At 57.1% G+C, this 16,030-nt stretch overlaps 1 protein-coding gene across 13 annotated transcripts in view; it reads left to right on the top strand.

The window, feature by feature from the left end:
* The window catches only part of BCOR (BCL6 corepressor), a 130,847-nt gene that overhangs the window by 76,205 nt on the left and 38,612 nt on the right, over positions 1-16,030 (top strand). For 5 of the 13 annotated variants that reach the window (XM_030934003.1, XM_030933999.1, XM_030934004.1 and 2 more), the window contains exon 1: positions 5,990-6,116. The exons of 4 other annotated variants lie outside the window; for them this stretch is intronic. The gene's annotated coding sequence lies outside the window, so the exon portion shown is untranslated. Of the gene's footprint in view, positions 1-5,037; positions 5,150-5,328; positions 6,117-16,030 lie in introns of those variants that run through there. 4 more of the 13 variants (XM_030934009.1, XM_030934006.1, XM_030934002.1 and 1 more) reach the window with 3 other exon arrangements.

Raw genomic sequence — 16,030 nt, 5'->3', positions numbered from 1 at the left:
AATCATTAAAATATATGCGAGTGTCTGCAAACACACACTTTTAAATCATGGCGTTTCCCCTCCACGCTGGTCTATTTAAACTCCAGAGCGAGCTGGATCTCCTCCCTCTCAGTCGTTTGTCTGTGTCACCGACAGGCCGCTAATGGCCGGGCTTCCAGGCGCTGTGCATTATGCATTAGCCTCCTCCCTCCGCCGCACACAGAAGGTTCTGTCAGGCAGCACCACACAAACCACCCGGACCCCCCCCCCCCCACTCCCCGCACTCAGGGCCTGGGGCTGCGCGGCTGCTAACGCGCTGGAAACGCAGGGATGGAGAGGAGGATGAGCACCGAGAGCAGAGTGGTTGGGAAAGTGGAATGGGAGCGGGTGAAATGTGCCGAAGATTACGCCGTTTGGAATCCCCAGCCCGTTGTGAGCCCTAAAACTTTGCTCCTGGCTGCGACCTTCTCGAGGCAAACATCCCACGCCGCTCACCTCTGTGACCGACTTTGTTGGGGGCGGGAGGGCAGAGGTATTTAGAGACAGATCAGCACCGTGTTCCCTTCTGCTGGTCGGTACCCACCTTCCTGCTGCAGGCGAGGGGCTGGCAGAGCCTTCTCTACCCCTCCAGTTCGGGAGTGGTACCGCGAAGGGGTTCGGGGTGGTGCGTCTTCGCAGGGACCCGGTGGGAGTGGAGGAGGGAAGCTGGGTACAAAATGGTTGGGGCCGGAGGCCGGCACACTGGGTCCGAAGGCGAGTAGTTGGTGGTTCCCCGCCCCCTCTCCCGGCGGTTCCCACTCACTGCCCCCAGCCGGGTAAAATATCCGCAGGAGGCGCCTTGCTAAATAAGCAGCCGAGGCGGGACGTGGCGTCCGGGTTTATCTGCTGGAGCATCCGGACCAGCGCGGCAGCGTCGAGGGCTCTTAAGCCCTTGTCGAGCGCAAGAGGCGGCCGGCCTCCCAGAAACCTTCCTTATTTATGCCCATTTGGTCGACACCCAACCACCCTGCGGGTCCCCGTAGTATAGATGCTAGTTCACCCACACGTGCCTGCGTTCGGGGAGCTCAGGGCCTGACCCAAATAGAGCCCAGACTAGAAATTCCAAATGGTTGCTAGGAACCACGGAGAGCCTGCCCTTAGGGCCTTCCTTCCCCCAAACACCCAATAACCCTCCAAAGGCCAGGAAGAAGAAAGAGCAGTCATGTTCAGCCTGGCGACCCTTAAGTCCAGCAGTCTTCTGCCCTGGGAGGCAGCTACCTTTAGATGTTTCCAGATGAGTGAAATCCTGGGAGGAGGATGCGCCTCCTGTTGTTACCTCGTTTGAGTTTCAGAGGGGAAGCCAGCTGTGCCTTGTGCTTGGAGGATGGGGCAGCGGATCTTTTTTAAAGTGCCATTGGATAAGCCCAGAGTTCTTGTACAAAGTGACCAGAAGACTATAAGTGTGGGTGTGTTTTTAAAGAAAGTCTACCTCACATTATGTAAAAATACATTATCTGTACTCATCCAAGTCCCACCTGTTCCAGTACCAAGTGTCATCGCCCTGAGAACAGCCTCCGAGGAGGGCCATCGGAGGTCTACAGAGCTTTATGATGTGGATCCTACACATACTTTATAAGTGAATCTTGCACACAAGGTTAGAAGGCCAGCGTCCCCCCAAACACAGGATGCCTGGCCTTTCCCCTAGGCCAGGGTGGAGCTGGAGGTGTGTGGGAGAGGCCCTAGCGGGTCTTGCAGAGTCAACCTGCCTTGAGAAGGGCAGCCAGGCTCGAGGCCTGCTCCTAGAAGCGCCAGCTCGATTGCCCAGTTGCAGGGCCTGGTTAGCCTGAGGTCGAGTGGTTTGTTATAATCAGGAGACCCTTCCATGGCGAGGGAGACTGGTGGCGGAGGGGCAGCCCCCGCTGCTCCACCCGCAGCACCTCTCATTTCGGCACCTATTTCTTTATTTCACCTATTCCGAGGGCTGCACGGCCTCCCATCTCATGCACTCCCTTGCTCACTCACTCCTCCTCCTCTGTTTTCATTGAAATCCTCCCCTTGCTGAGTGCTGGGTATAGCGGCCTGACCCCCGGGTCAACTCCCGAGGGGCTCGTGGGAGGGCAGGAGAAGGGCCAAATCGCGGGCACACACTGCAGGCCCCGCGGCATCCCCAGCTCTCTGAGCCCCTTCTTGAGTGGGGACACAAGATAGGACTGCCCTTCGACAGCTTTCGCTTGCTTTCCCCACAACAATTCAAACTAACCAGGCCAGTAGGTGTAATCTCCCCTCCCCCCCTGCCTTATAGCGCCTCGGGAAATCCCACATTTTAATTCCCAGTGAGTCACGAATCCCCCCACCACTCGTGCCTCTTAGGACTCCCTTAATAAGGTATTTTTAAAATCCCACGGAGTTGAAAAATGTATCCCTAGGAGATGAAGGAGAAACCCTTTAATCCTACCAGCCTACCGTGGAGGCAAGATCCCTAAAAAAGGCGGGGGAGGATGTTGCAAATTACGTCAAAGGCGAATTTACTGGCCTGTTTGTCTCCAGCATCAAATTTCTCCCCCAGTCATCCCTCCCCGCGGCCCCTTCGCATTTACAGCACTCCCACCCCACCCCCCGTTCATTTTAAGTCTAGGACTTAATTTTTTTTTTTTTTTTTTTTTTTGAGACTGAGTTTCGCTCTTGTTGCCCAGGCTGGAGTGCCATGGCGCGATCTCGGCTCACCGCAACCTCCGCCTCCCGGGTTCAAGCGATTCTACTGGCTCAGCCTCCCGAACTCTAGGACTTTTTAAAGTTAGACAAACAGGCCTCTTTGTCGGCCCCGGGAGGCCGTAAGACTCCGAGAGGCTGCAGGTCCCGAGCTCGGTTCCTGGATTTTCTAAAAGTTCTGGACGTTTACAGGCGACTTCGAACTCTGAGAAAAGCCTGTGCCTGGGGGCAGAGTTGGGGAGACGAGGGGAGGGGATAGAAGGTGGCTGGGCACCGGGCCATGGCCTCTGCGGTTCGGCCTAACCGAGCCGGAAGAACCTGGCACGGCTCCACACTGGCCCAGGCCAGTTCTCCCGTCCAACCTGCAGCAGCAGAGCGGCCTCCTCGCCTGGAACCACGTTCAGAGTTTCCCCACAAATACCCAACTTCAGCCCTCCCGGTTATTTTTGACTTGTTTTGAATAAAAGGAGTCGCTTCAAAAAGAAATGTTGCTACAACACACAACCAGAGGCCTTTTCTCCAGCTGTGTCTGTAACTCGCATGCGTTCAATCTAATAACTTTTAATGTCTGGTCCTAAAATGTCTTTATAAAAAATAGTTTTACAGCATAATAGTCCAGGTGTCTTTCTGCTTGTTACCGGAGATTAAAAAAATGTGTGGGTTGGCTTGCAGCGATATCCACCCCCAGAAAGACCAGGAAGAAAAAAGCGAGCATTCCATTCTACAGGCGCTGGTCCTGGAAGCGTTCGCGGCCCAGCCTGGCTGGGCACTGCTCGCGGGGGCACTTGCTCGCCTGTCTTTTGCATCAGTTGTTATAAGCAGCTCTGGAGCATGAAGATTTAATTCTGCCGAAGTTTCGGGTTTCAAACGGTAGAGATGTTTCACTTCTGCTTTGAGAAGGGCTGTTTTTATAACTATGTGCTGAGAACTAAAACAGAATGAATAAAATCGCACCTAATACCAGTCCCACAGTCAGTAGTGAGTCTAATTTTTAAAAGGGAAAATATCTGCTAGCTAGAGCTGATTTTGGCCTTGACCTTGACTTAGTAATCAACTTGAGATGCTTTTGATTATTTTTGGCATGGGGACACTCCTGGATATTTTAAAAACTTTCCGTGTGGATTTACAAGCCACCTCCATTTCAGATTTATGTTTCATGGAGCCTGCACCATCTTGTCCTTAGGTAGAAAGAGACACCCCACCCCCTTCCCAGTATAAAAAGACCCTAGCGGGCAGCCGAATGGGGTCACCTTTGGCCGCGAAGTCCGGACCCGCAGTCTGGGCGCGGTTAGTCCGGAATACCCCCTCCCCCACTCCTACCCCTTCCCGCCAGCTTCACCAACTAGGGCTTCTCGGCTCGCCCTTGAGGCTCTGCGCTCCGGGGAGGCCGGAACCTCGCTTCTCCGCTTCCCCCTCCCTCCTGCCTGCCCCCGCCCTCCCCCCGCGCCCAGCGCCGCGCCGGGTGCGCTGGAGAAGCTCAATACGTGTCAATTGAATTGAACTGCTGCGGGCGCAGGCTGTACGCCGCCGCCGAGCACCGATCAGCACGACGTTACCGAGTGGAAATTTATGGGGCGAACGGTGTAAGCCAAAAGTTGCTCCCTGCCAAGGAAAATAAAACGCGGGAGATAATCTCCCAAGGCCAGGGCGAGGGGCCAGGGCAGCCCCTCCAACCATCAGAGGTACAGACCGTGAAAATGCTCGAGAACCGGGAGAAATAAAGGAGGATCTCCGCTCTCCGACCGCCCCCCACACCTCCCGGTGTTTCCACGGGCTGCGCCCCCCTTCCCCCACCTCCAAACAATTCCCACACAATTGAAACGTCCGGGGAACTCGGGCGCGGAGTTCAGGCGGAACGGCCACCGTTGCCTGGGGTGGTGTTTTCAGGTAGCTTTTAGCACCGAAATGGGAAAGGGCTCCTCTGGGAGGAAGGGGCAAACTGGGGTGGGGGTGGGCGCGGGCGCGCACAGGCCGCGCTCCGCTGGGTCTCGGAGGGGACGAGGCCGGGAGAGCGCAGCGCTGGTGGCAAGAGGCGGCGGCGGCAGCGGCTGCTGCCGCTGGGGTTTGACAGCTTTGGCTGAGCGGAGTGCGAGGCGCTTTATGGTAATTGCGGTCCTCCACTGGCCTTCTGGGTAGCGAGGGGAGTCTCGGCGCGCGGCTGGGAGAGCCGCCCCCGCCGCCCCCATCCCCTCGGCTCTGGCTCTGCCGGCAGCCCTCGCCGCCGCCGCCGCCGCCGCCCAAGTCGGTCTCCGGCTCGCCCAGGACGTGCGCCCGGGCCGGGCGTGCGCAGCCAACTCGGCTCGAGCTGGGGAGGGGAGGCCGGGGGACGAGGGAGGGCGCCACCCAAGTGGTCCAGGGTTCGGATCCGGAGAGGCCAAAACGTGCCGGGTTGTGCATCGATGACTGCCGGGGAAACTCGGGCAAACCTTTCCTGGGGAATCACCCCTCCCGAAACCCCACCGCGGAGGCGCCGCAGCGGAGGGTGAGCGGAGACTGGGGTAGCTCAAACTTGCGAGAGCTGGAGGCGGCGGCGGGCGGGCGGCTGTCGCCCGAGCGCTGCGCCTGCGGGGGGAGGGGAGGCGGCTGTTGGGAGGGAGGGAGGGAGGGAGGTAGGGCGGGCGGGAGGGAGGACGAGCGGAGGGAGGGGGAGGAGGAAGAGGAGGGAACCAAGGAGGGGGGACGCGTTGGGATCGCGGCGTGCGGCGGCAGACGGAGCCTGGGCTCCCAGCGGCAAGGTGAGGCAAAGCTGCGCTCCTCGCTGAACGCGGGCCGAGCTCGGCGGCTGCGGGGTAGACGCGCCGGAGCCCAGACCGCGACCGAGAGCGGGAGCTAGGCAGGCGGCGGCGGCGGAGGGGGAGCCCGCGAGCCGCCGGGCGAAGAGCCCAAGCCGCGCTGTCGCCGCGCAGGGACGACTTGGCCAACACTCACACACACTCACACACACCCAGCCCGAGCGGGCGCTCGCGGCGAACCGTCAACATGGCGCTGGGGCTCCTGCCCGAGCGCGGGCGGCGGCGGCGGCGCGGGAGCTGCTGAGCCCGGCCAAGCCCAGTCCAGCTGCGGGAGCCCAGAGGATCGCACAGGGCTGTCGCCACCTGCCCGGAGGCTCCGAACCCGCCCCGCCCCGCCCCCACCCGGCCCAGAGCCCACCCCTCGGCGGGGCCGACCCCTAGGGCAGCCGGCTGGCAGCAGACGGCGAGGGAGTCGAGCGAGCGCGGCGCCGCGAGCGGGCTGCGGGCAGCCGGGAACCGCAAACTTTGCTGCTCGCCGCGCTTCTCCGGCCCGGCTCCTTCTCCGCTCTTTAACGTCGCCACCCCTCCAGCCCTCATATCTCTCTCCACCCACCCAACCGCCCCCCGCTCCTCCTCGCCGCCTCGAGTCCGCTCGGGGGAAAACTTCAAAGCGCCGGATCGCAGGCTCCCTGCCTACTCCCCAACTGGGGATTTCAGGTCAGTGCCCGGAACACCTTTCCCCCGGGAGGCCGCGGACGGGTGGGCGGGCGCGCTGAGGGCTGCAGTCGGCTCCCTCCCCCGGGGCCCCCGCCCGCAGCATACCCCGCGAAGCTTTTGCCTCGCGCTTCCCTTTGGCTTCCTTGCTCGCTTTCGTTTTTATTTCATAGCTGTAAGTTATTAAAAATGCAGCCAACCTAAGCGGTCCCGCGTGGGCACCAGGGAGGGAGGGGGCACGGCTGGGGGCCTGGCGCCTCCCGGGGGGCCAGGAGGAGATCAGGGAGTTCGCGGAGTGGAAGTTTGCAGCCTGTGTGTGTCTGTGCGCGGGAGCGCGGTCGCCGCTGAGCGCCGCGAGTCGGGCGGAGTAGGGGGGGAGGTGGGCTGGAAGCTGGGAAGCTGGGTTCGGCGTTAGCTCGCGAGCAGGAAGGGGAGGGCGGCGGGTTGCCGTCTGCTTTCTTTTTCGACTCGGGAAAGAACTGTAAAAACCCCCAGCCGCCGCCGCCTCGTCTCGCCTCTCCGGGGGCCGGTCGTTCCTCCAAGTGGAACGTCGGCGTGTGCGTGCGCGAGGGTGTGTGGCGAGTGCCTCGGGCCGAGCCGAGCTCGACCTGCCGCCGCTGCCGCGCAACTCGGGAGGGGAGTCCCGTTTTTTCTTGGCTTGCCCCAAAGCGCAAATCACGTGGATTAAAAAAAAAAAAAAAACTAAGAAAACGAGCAGAGCGTGGGGTTCCGACTTGGCCCGGCCGCCAGCCAGGGCAGACGCTTTGTTTTGTAAATGTTCTTTTAAGATTATAATCTGCAACCCCCCTCCCCGCTCCTCTCTCTCTGCGTTGTTCAGGGTAGGTTTTAAGTTATGAGCCCCCAGGCGTGGGTGTAGAATGTGTTTGTGCGGGGGCGGCGGCGCGGAGGGAGGCCGGGGGCGGGCGAGACCTGGGCCCTCCGCTGGGCAATGGGGAGTCTGGTGGGTAACCCTGATGGGCGTGTGAAAGTCTGCGGCCGGAGGAAGTTGGTCCCACTCGGAGAGCGTGTGGCACGGAGGCTCCAGGCGAAGAGGAACTTGCGCACAGGGGCACGATACTCGGCCAAGGCGGGGAGGGCGAGGCGCCGCGGGGCCCGCGCTCGGAGCCGGCGGGCGGCTGCGCTGCAGAGCCTCCGCCAACTCGGGGGCTCGTGGCGGCGGTGACGAGCGCCTGCTGTTTACGGAGCAAGCTTTGGGGCGCCGTGTGTGGAGTAGGGCGGCCGAAGTCACGCGTGGTCCCGGCGGGCTTCCCGCCTCTCGCACGCTCGAGTGGGCATGTCTCGGGGTCCCGGAGACGGACGAGTCTGGCGGCGTGTAGGCCGTGGCCGGGCGAGACGTAATTTGCTGTTAATGAATCTTTTCCAGAAAGTCCGCGATCTCCAGCTAGAGGCTGTGAGTGCCCGCGCGCCAGGGCGCGCGCCGCCAGCGTCTGGAGGGTGGGGGTGGGGGGAATGGAAGAGCGAAGAAGGAAGGAGGAGGGTTATGTGTATTTAGAAACAAACCTTAAAAAGAAACCAACGCGCTTCAAATAGGTATTCGCACAGCCTCGCTGCGTCTAGACTAGACAGCTCGGGGTTTTAGCTGTGTTTTCCCCCCCTTTTTTTCGTTTTGAGAAGAGGCTGGGGAGGGGTAGTGTGGTATTTGGTTCTAGGGGTAGCCTCTTGGAGAAAGATCCTTAAAATGGCCTGGGAGTAAAGACTAGGAGGAAATGGCCCACCCCAGAAGGTGGTGGGTGGTGAGTGCAGACAGACTTGGGTATTTCTAGCCATCTGACACTTCCTGTGGCACTGGAAACGGACACCGCGGGCCGAAATCAATCCTTACGAAGTGTTGGGTTCGGTTTTGCCAACAGAATTGCTTGCGTGGAAGGCATTTTAATTGTCAGCCTCAAAGACTCCTGTACGTGGACACTTAGGGAATACGCTCGTTCCTCGACCCTTCCCACTCCACCCTCGACCTGTTATCTGGTCTGGGTTTTGCAGTGTTGGTTTTCGTGTTTATTTTGGGCACGGTTTCAGCGCGTAGAGCGGAGGGGGGGCTGGGGAGAAGGCGATGATTAATATGCCATCCAGGTTTAATCCGAGGCTGGCCTTCAGTGTGAGGGTATACACCGCCACGCACACCAATTGCCTTGGGGTGTTTAGGGGAGCGCGCGGGTTTCGGGCAGCAGGCGCCCGGCCGGCAAGTCGCGGCTGGGGCTCGGCTGGCCCCAGCGCTGTCCTTTGAGGCGCTGTCACCAGTAGGTGACTGAGAGTTAATTAGGAAGTGTTCTCCGGATCAATGGGCTGCACAGCTCATTAGCGATTCTCTCCAGCCCTTTGCAGGGCCGTCCTGGCCTCCGCCTCCCACACAGGCCGGGGCCCCGCGGTCCAGGCTGCGGGGAGCGCCGCTGGGAAGTGGGGAGGGGCCGGTAGCGAGGGACGGCGGGTAAGCGAGTGTAACTTCGCGGGGCGGCGCGTTGCGTGCGGCGCCTCGAGGCCCGCGCAGCCCGCTCTTTCTTCCTGCCCGCGGTCGCCTCCACTGTGTCTTTAACTCGCTCCCGCTCGCGTCGCTGCCTGGCTGCTCCTCCCCGCCTCCCTCGCCTATCTCTTGTTCTCTAAGCACGACGCCTGTGCTCCCCGCCCAGTTTGGGATTAGACAAGATAAAAATAGGACTGCCCAGCGCGCGGAGCTGTGACTGTGCCCCGGCAGCCGGGCTGGTGGGAGAGCGGGGGCCCGGGGCTGGGGAGGACCCGTGGAGCGCTCGGAGCGGCCAGCCCCTGTGGGCCCCCTACCCCCACTCCGCAGGCGCCGTCACGCTCCCCGGGTTCTGTCCGCCGTGAACCGTGCGGGCCGGGGGACCTGGGCAGGGTCTCCGCGCTCTCGCGGGTGTTGTTGGTGTGCCGGTGATAGATCGGTCTAGACAGGCATGCAGGCTCCCTCCCGGCTGAAGGACTAGAGGGGAGCGCGGAGAAGGCAGCAGACTCCGAGAGCTGCGAGTGAGCGAGCTAGCCTCCGGGCCCAGCGAGCTGGGTGGAGGAAAGGCCGTGGGGGTTTCTCTTAACCCTTTGAAGGCCGTGGTGGGGTAGTGTAATAGGGAAAGGTGGGGCAAAGAGCCTAGTGGAAATTCCTGGAGGCAGAGTAGCTCGCACTGGGGAGGAGCTGTGAGTCTGGGCCTAGGGTTTTCCTTTCTCTTATGTGTGCACGGTCACATCCTGGTGCATCGGGCTCGATTCTTCCACAAACCAAACGCAGCTGCTAGATGATCTAGATTGACCAGGTAGTTCTCAGTCGGAGAGCTGTGAACACACACAACGAACACCCTCACTTTAAAAACTGAGTTTGAAAGACAGATGTAGACTCAGTGTTCCCAAAGAGAATTCATGCGGGTGTTCAAGGACGGGAAGGTCTGCACATAGCTATAGTCGGGTGGGGCCTCTGACCATGACTGCTGCAGACCAAGGACCAAAGCCTGAAATGCCCCGCTAGCATGTACAGGTTTGCACTGAAGAGAGCAAAGTGGTCTTTGAGTTGTCTCTATATAAATAGACACACTTTTAACCATGAACTTGTGGGGAGTTAGATATGTGCAAGGAGACAGCCTTCAAAGAGGAGTTGGACACTGATGTGTTATGAGATCCCATCATTTGTGTATATATATTAGGGGCTAATATTAAATTGGTCTAAAATTTTAATACACCTCTGCAGACATTTATCTAGTTCTTTCTAGAGCTCGAAATGGGCGGATGGGTTACCCTATACATAAATAACTTGTTACTAACATTCCAGTCTCCTCCTCCCTCCTCTTCCTTTAAGAGTTTGTGGTCTTAAGGGATCCTCTGTTTACAGTTAAACTGCAAACCCATATTGGTCTGGCCTGGGAAAGAGCCACATTACAGGCAAAGCAAGAAGAATGGAAGTAGTAGGAATGCTCAGATTAAGATGTGCTCCTGAATGACATGTGCTGAGACAAATCAAGACACTTGGGCTCCGATGCCCTAATGGAACAAGAGATACATAAGAGATAAAGAACTGGCCAAGGGGAATGTAAACATGGGTATGCAAATACAGAGATGTATAGCGATATTCTGAGAGAAAAATCCCAGACTTTGTTGAGCTGGAAACTGGGGCAGAATTTCTGTAAGTGCGTTCCAGAGACAATAGCCCATTTAAAGGTGTGAAGAGGGTCACTTGGAAACACAAAAAGCATTCATATGCATACATCCATGCTTAGATACACAGGCTGAATGACAAACACTCCTCAATGCCTCACGAAGACTTTCCTGCCGAGTGAGTGAGACCGACTTGGGTACGGAAGAGTGGGCCACACAACCACATTCACACACTTATTCACAGGGAAATAATGTGTCTTTGGCTTGAAGGAAACTGATGGCCAAGCTAGCAGCCTAAAGGATGGATGGTGTGCAGTGAACTAGGATTACCTCTGGTTATAGTTTCTCTTCTAGGGGTGAGGTGGAGTGGGCAGCGGGTTGGTGATGAGCAGGTAGGAGCCTTTCTGTAGAGATTTTGAGTTCCTGACCTTGAGTGGCTGGATCGTGTAGCCACAAGAGGGGTAGCTTTCCACTTTGTGGTCAGGAGGAATGGCTGTTGCACTGCTGGGGTCCAATTTGCTAAGGTGGAACAGGGCCCCAGTGGGCTGGGAAGGAGAACAGGAAGAAGTGCGGCCTCTGGGAGGAATAAAAGGGAGGTATGTTTTCTTTTTTATATATTTTTTTTCTGGAGGAGACCGTGGCGGGGACAGCCTGTGTTGGGTGGATTATCAGGCGCCTCGGTGACCCCAGACGCGCATGTAAACTCCGGCTAGGGTATGGCTTGCCCGCGGCGTCGATTTGCTGCTGTCCCTCTTTGTCTAAGACCAGCCGGGAATTCCAGCTTTTATTGGGAAGACCGCACTTGGGTGGGGCCCGCGCCAGGCCGAGTGGGGCAGGGTCGGGCCGCGCTGGGCGGGAGGCTCGGAGCCCGTAGAACGGTCCTCCGGAGCAGCGGGCAGCCCTGGCAATGCCACCCCGGTGGTTTTCTCGAGGGCACCGGGCCCGGCGGACCCGGAGAGGCGCGGCAGGGCGGAGAACTTCGTCGGTCCATCTCGGCCGCCCCGCCCCACCCCTCTCCCTCCGGCCCGAGGCCGAAAGGAGCTCACAAGGCCCTTTGTTAGGCCCCGAGGTCACACTCGTGCCCCGGGGGCCGCCGATGGGTGGGAAAAAGCAGTGCAGCGGGTCAAGAGAGAGGCTTCTTATTGCCTCTGTGCCCCAGCCCATCTTCTGGATCGGGCCCGGTGGGGGGCCTCGCCCAGAGCTGGGTGGGGAGGCCTGGGCCGGCCCTGGCCCGCCCCGGCTTCTTTGCCAGTGTTTATGGCCGATGGGATTCCGTCTGCTTGCAAAACCGGACGCGCTGCTGAGGCCTAGGTGGTGGAGCCAGGAGAAGCCGCCGGGGCGGGAGTAAATGGTCTCCCCGCGGCCGCCCGGGTGGTAGCCCAGCCGCGTTTGTCGCGCGCACTTGGCCGGGGGCGTCCACTGGTCTCCAGCCCTGCCCGACGGCTTTCTCTGGTTGCCCTCAACGTGTTCCTCAGGAAGGGGTATCTGACTTTTTGCTGAGTGGAGTTCATTAACGATGCCTTTCTGTGCCATTTCTGTAGAAGGCTCCCTTTTGGGGCGCAAGCTCACCTCCAAGTGTTTACAATCGAGGGTCTCAGAAATGGGGGTCCTCACTCCGTCATTGTTATAGAGCTGTGTCTCCCCAGCCGGCACCCACGGGCTTCGCTCTCCATGATTAGAGAAGCGGGGAAGTCCACTCGGAGAAGATCCTGACAGCATAAAAAATAATTTGTGATCTAAAAGACAGTTTCCAGTATAATCTCATTATGCACCACAGACTCCCGATGTTATTTTGTGGAAGGCGGACAATGATCAATTTACATTGACCCGGGGCTGGGCGAGCTTTTAGATGGTAATTGCCATATTGATTTGCATGCAAAAAGGAGACCTGCTAAAATTAAAGACCGGAAGCTAAATTAAACTAAATTTATTGTCTAGGTGCAAACCAGGGGAACGGTTGGGGGATGGGGTTGAGTCAGGTCAGGGTGCCAGGGGCGGAGCGGGTGAGAGGCCCTGGAGCCTCGGAAGGTCGCAACTTTGGAAGCGATCTTTGCCCTTGTGATTTCATGTGGGGAGGGGGGATGTGTTTAGGAAAAAAGTTATAAAAAGACAATTTTGCATTGAAGTCACTAGGATCTTTCAATGCTAATAGGAACTAATAGGGGGAGGAGAGGTTTATAGGGTTATAGGAGTCTTTCAGCACCATTTCCGGCGTCCTCCCTCCATTTCTATTGTTCTGCCTGGCCAGGCGCTCGCAATCGTGCTAGGGACACCAAAAAGCTCTTGCATTTGAAGAGTTAAAAAAAAAAAAAAAGCAGCCCGTCCCCCCCTTCCCGCCTCGCTCTCTCCCCCGCCCCCTTCCTGGAGCGTTAGACCTTTCGGAGAGAGCGCACCGCGGGCAGGCCAGGACCGTTGGCGCTGTAGGGAGTTCCTCCCCGGACGCTGCGGTCCCAGGCTTGGCTGGACGGCCATCGCTTTGGGAAGCCGTCCTCTCCAGGTGACCAAAGTAGGCTGGTGTGGGGTGGGGTGGAGGAAGGCGTCTGCCCTGGCCGCAGTCTAGCGGTGCCCGGGACTGGGGGGGGTGGGAATCGCCTCCCCTCCGGGGATGGGAGGGCCCGCCCCGCCCCGCCCCGCCCCGCCCCGAACTGGGTGGGGGCCGGGGAGGGCTGGAAACCCTGCCCGTTCGCCACGGCCGGAAAGTTTAAAAAAGAGAAAGAACGCCACTTGCAGAGGGCTGGCCTGGAGCCAGGGGCGGCCGGCCTGCGGGGGCGTGCTCAGCTGGCTAGCGGGGTGAGCGCCCCGGCGCCTCCGTCTCCCCTCAGTCCCTCCCGCCGCCGAGGCCCCTGCACACCCGGTCGCACTGCGGAGCCATTTCGCACATCCGGAGCTTCAGCGTCTGGAGGAGTAACCAGTCCAGGGCCGGGAAGCCCGAGTGTCTGGTGCCCCTGCCCTTCCCCATCGAGCAGAGCCGGAGGCTCCTGGCTTTGGCAGGCTCCGCGGGTGTGGGTAGTTCCCGGAGCATCTGAAAGCCTGGGGCAGACCCGGAAATTGGGGATAAGATGGGAAGGGCATATTGGGCCCTGAGGTTTGCCGCCGGGCGCTTCTGTGAAGAAAGGTTGGGGAAAGGACAAGATAGCCCATCCCCCGGCTTGCGCTTTTGTGGGGACTCTGGGTGGCCCAATAGAACATCTTGCTGGCGTCTTCCATCTTAATTCCCTCTGCCACACTACTTTGTTCCCTGGGGTTTTTCCTTTAAATCCTAGGAAAGGTAGATGGAGGAGCTCCCTCCAAATGGCTTTTGCTCTATCTAGATAATTTGATTTATTGCTTTATGTGGCAAAACTGGGGTGGCAAGCCTAGCTCCTAGTACCAGTAGTCAGCACTTTTCCCAGAGACCTGAAAGGAGTCGACCCACCTACCCCTGACTATTCTGGGGTGCTGGAGGGACGGGAAAGGGGAGGCTTGTTGAGAGCATTGGCCTTACACCAGGGTATAACAACGTAGGGAGATTTGTAGGATGTAGGGGGAAATGGTGAAAGACTTTGAGTGGACCAGGAGATGACTAGATATAGGAGAAACTGTGTTCGAGGCTCACTGTAGACCAAGTGACATAAGTGTTAAGCACTCTATCTCGTTCTTGGGTACATAAGGCCTAAGGAAGCTTTTCAGAGGAGAGAGTATGTGAAAATCAGGATTTCACATGGCACAATTAGACCAATAATTGGCTCCTCTCCGCAACTCCAGGACTGAGTTTGACCGTGGCCCATTTTTTACTAGCTGTGTGACCTTGGGGGCAAGTTATTTATGGCCTTTGAGCCCCAGTAAGTTTTTTCATTTGTAAGACTGGGAATAATTATCCACCTTTAGGATCTAAATAGAATACTTGGCACATAGTAGGCCCCAAGGATGAATAATTGCTTTGAATGACTTGTCATGTTCCTATAGGTTGCTCCTCCATTCCCTGCTGCCCCTGAGACCCCCTGAGACTTGCTAGGTCTGTGTCCTGGGACCCAAGAATGCAGATTTAATCTCCCCTACGAGGGTATTCTTCTAGGTCCGTCTTCCTGGGTTCCTCTTTCCCTTTGTTACCGTAGTTTGCATTCTGCCTTTTAAAGGATTCCATATGAAAAGACTTGCTTCTCCCCCGCCCCCCAAGTGGGATCATTATATGGTTAGGAACTCATTTCAGAACCGGTATCTGGGTACCCTTTGGCAAGGCTTCCTGGCATTATTTCGGGGGGGGGGGAACAATGGTGTCTAGAGGGGCAAGACCTGGTTGGAAGAGGTGAGAGAGGGTGGCCTGGTACAGAGGCCAGAGGTGCTGTGGTTTGTTTGATAAGGATTAAGTCCGGATGTTATGAGGGCTCAATGTGGTTTTCAACAAAGTCTGCCAGGGATTGCTTCTTTTATATCGATATGTATTTTAAAAAATTACTAGCATGAGAAGAAAACCAGACCTGTATGGATCCAGGCCGGTAGTAAGCTACTGTGATCAGGTTTCCTACTCGACTCCCAGAGGGGAAGTCAGTGTTTGATTGAAGCTACACTTGGTTCTTGACTCTCAGGGGATGCCTGCTCTGAAACAGGAGCCCTCCCTCCCTTTCTCTCCTCCTCTCCCCCTCCTCCTCCCTCTTTTTCCCTTCTTCCCCTAAAAGCCTTTGTGCTGAAAGAGCTTCAGTAGGCACGAATCCCTGGTCCCTCTCTAAAGAATGCCTTACAGCCTTTGCTGACATTGTTTTGTGAACAGTGGGTTTTACCAGGCCAGCAGTTTCCCCCCGATTTTAGCCCACGATTTTAAAGGTAGTCTATGGACAAGATGCACCTAACTGCAATGATTGCCTCAGTGTGTAGCCTGGGCCGGGCTTGGAATCTAAAGACGCCTTAACCTTTGCCCTGGGGGCCCTCCTGGAGGGGGGGTGAAGGTGGGGAGCTCGAGGACTGATTGTTTTCGAGGATCTGTTTGTTCTCTCCAGCCACCGAGGCTGAAGGTGGAGTTGGGCAAGTCTGAGTGTCTGTTCCAGCTTTGGGTCTGATTTTAAACTTGGTTTAATTGGAGAAACTCCTAGGCATTTAACAGTTCTGTACAAATGCAAACTTGAAATAGCTCGAGGCCTACGTCATTTAGGAAAGAATAAATGAAGTACAGGAACGTCCAAACTATGTAAATCCTAGCGTTGTCTGCCCTCCCATAAACACATGACAAGTGCCAATGCATTTCCAGTCAAAACACCAGTGGAACCAGCAGCCTCCATCCTTTGTATTTATTATTTTATTAACAGCATTTTACACAACATTTAACAAGCACAGCCTGCTCGCTTTGCACCAGGACTCGAAGCAGGCGAAGGGGTGGAAAACGGATGGAGGTGGTGGGGGGAGGAGTGGTTGCTAGAGGACATCAACTAGAGAAATCTCATCAGATGGGTAGGGAAAGCAGCACTGGGGGTTTATTTCTACTGGCCACAAGGAAGACAGACATAGTGCTTTGGAGGAAGAAATCCTCTCTCCCATCCCAGGAGGAAAGTTGTACAGCTGTGATATGTCTGGTCTCAGTTTTGATTCCAGAGGGTAGAACAGGGTATGTTTCATGATACTCTGCCCATTGGTTATTGGTGATTTTCAAAGAATAAGTATTTGTCTGCTATCGTTATTCGATATCCTGGTGGAAAGTTTATAACGAAAAGTAATGCCTTTCTTAAGTCATAAAATGAGCCTTGTATGCTTATTTAATTAAAATCTATTTAAGGACCGATTAGGCGTGTAATTTGCACTAATAATGACGATTATGGAAATGTTCAACTTAACCAAAA

This window comes from Rhinopithecus roxellana, chromosome 7, assembly GCF_007565055.1.
Source record: "Rhinopithecus roxellana isolate Shanxi Qingling chromosome 7, ASM756505v1, whole genome shotgun sequence".
NCBI classification, from domain to species: domain Eukaryota; kingdom Metazoa; phylum Chordata; class Mammalia; order Primates; family Cercopithecidae; genus Rhinopithecus; species Rhinopithecus roxellana.
The sequence above is the reverse complement of the archived record's forward strand: the minus strand, read 5'-3'. Positions and strand labels throughout refer to the sequence as shown.